A 2,849-nucleotide genomic window follows, 5' to 3' on the forward strand; every position below is an offset into this window, starting at 1 on the left:
AGTACTTGTGTGAAATCTAAACCAGATTGTATTTCCTATAGAATTTGAACTTTAAGACAGATCAAATACATGAAAGGTGAAGATAACGAACAGTCATCAATCTCATAACTCCTGTAAGCAATACAAAATAGAGAGTAGGGCAGACACGGACCCCTGGATATACCAGAGGTGGGATCAGGTGCCTAGAAGGAGTAGCCATCCCCTGTCGACCGGTCACACCCGCCGTGAGCAATTACAAACGCATTCCCATGTTCTACGTATTGCACTCCTTTAAAGGACAGCAACTTGTTATTTTCACCTTTTTCCTGATTTAGATGTTCCATGCTTTCGGGTAACAATCATATTCTACCACACTGTTGTCATAATTGTAAGAATACTTGAGAACTTGAACGTCAATGTGAAGTGGTACTTGTATGATAGGCCAAGGCTAATTCTACGGTTTAAGATTAAGTTGCTATGATCAGACGGTGCACTATATTGTGACATGAACATTGGTATTTTGGCTTCGGGGTGGGAGGGTGAACTTACCAGTTTTGCAAAGGCAACAAGTATAAGCCAAATTTTCCTGATCCTCATCACTGGCAAGGATTTTGTTGACTCTAGGATCATGCCATATCAGTTCAACGACTCTTTTTGGAACATCTTTGAGGAAGTTGTCATCATCTCCATCTTCTGGTGCATCTTTAGGAAAGTCCCCTAACCTTTTCATCCCACACACCTCCATTGTGGCAAGCAGGATAAAACCATATATAACGAACTTCAGGAAATTGGCTGCATGATTGAATGTTTACCCAACATCCTTTTAACTTACCTATGCCAAAAGACATTCTTAAGATTTAAAAGGGTTCCTTTCTCTGTAGCACTTGATCCATGAAATAATGTATCCATAACATCTTGCTAATGAATAAAGAGAGATGAAGCAAGCATTTGAAAGTATTTGATTTTGATAATTTAATTTACACTGAATTGAAATTAGCTGCATATGTAATTCTTTTATGAAATTCTTGCACCTCTGGTTGCAAACCCTGTAGTCTTGAGAGCATTGATTGACCACTACAACGGCCCATACGTGCATCATTATGTCTCTCACAAGACAATCCATCCCCAAAGCATATCAGTTGGAAGATGCCATCCCCCTGTCGTGGAATATACTCCTGAAGATGTTCCATAATCTTGATGGTCCCAGCAGCCGTTGGTTGATTTTCCTGACACACCCCGAGATTGATCTGCATTATATTTCAAACATATTGCACACAGTTAACAATCAATATTTGACCTTAATTTTATTTGAGATTAATGGAAACACATGTGAATAAAACAGTTAAAATGTGGACTTAACTTTACTCCTCCTGCTAGTCTCTCCAGAACGTGTGATGTGAGGGACTACACTGCAGCTAATAAAGTCAGGCATCTCATGCTGTATGATCTTTGCTACAATAATATCCATGCGCTGTTTGATTTCAGTGAGGTATCCCTCTATTGGCATGAACTTCTGGAGAGGTATATCAGCAGCATTCACAGAATTGTTTGAGAAGTGTGTTGTAGAAATTCTGTTCTCTGCACAGTAAGCCAAAGCCCAGAGCATCATTTTATTCTGTCGTGCTGTTCTCTGATGGCAGGCCATTACCATTTTCCCTATATTGTCCCAGGTGATACAAAATCTAGGTGAATATGGAGCTGGAATACATTTAAGCATGTCAAATTGAAGGATATGTTTTAATTGAAGCATTTTTAATAAATAAATCAAATTTTATGTTAAATACTACCTAAGTCAGACTCCGTTTCAATTGTGTGTTGTTCTTCATCTACAATAGATCTCAAAACAGACTCCTCAATCTCTGGAAGCTCTTTAAGAGAGTTTGATGAGGTTGGTACATCTGTCCCTGAGGACTGAACAAATCTCCCTGATGTATTTATCAGAATCATCATCTATATTACGTGTAGCTCAATGTACTTGTTTCCATTTGTTGCCATTAATCACAATTTAAATTACATTAATTTGTAAAATTGATTTCGATGAAAGTGTTGAGTTTAATGTTTAAATAATTTAAATTCAATCAGAAATTATAAAATACCTCAATGGCCCTTTTCATTTTCAACACATCCTCGTCTGAATGCACTCTTAATTGTGATATCAGTTTCAAAGCTGTGTTCTTACTCGTGCAAAATCCCACTTGGTTCAAGTGTACAAATTCCTAAAATATATTCTAACATTTGTTTATCTTGTAAATTGACACAATAAAATGATTTGATGAAAAAACAAATACAACTTTAAAGAATCCATATATACCTTTCTTTGTGCACCACATCTCCAGAATTCAATGGAACTCAGCCCCTGTACAAACTTTACTTTCATTGGGGCATTCAAATGAAGAAGGACTGCAACTGCTAGTCCCATCCCTGGAGACAATGGTTTGTTGTAAACTCTGCAAAATTTAAGCAAATTTTGTGGTGGCTAGAAAATAATTGAGTAAATGTAACGAATACATACTAATAACCATATCAAGAAACGTTTATAACTACCTGTACTATATTTACATACATTAACATATCATACTTATCAATGAACATTCAAATTATACACTGCAGAATAAATTTACAATTAATGTACAATTGCAACTAATGATTACAGAGTTTATATGAATACTAACCTAGATGTAAGAGATTTCTCATTGGATGGACTGGCAACAGTGGCAATTAATGCCGAATACAAGATGGGAATATGTTTAAATTGCAACATCGCACTTCTTCAGAAGACTTCCTTCTTTATCATTAAGGAGGTTTCTTACACCTTTTCTTATCTCTTTTTTCACTGCATTGTCCAATGTTCTTCTGGCTCCAGCAAAATT

Source organism: Ostrea edulis, chromosome 2, assembly GCF_947568905.1.
Source record: "Ostrea edulis chromosome 2, xbOstEdul1.1, whole genome shotgun sequence".
NCBI classification, from domain to species: domain Eukaryota; kingdom Metazoa; phylum Mollusca; class Bivalvia; order Ostreida; family Ostreidae; genus Ostrea; species Ostrea edulis.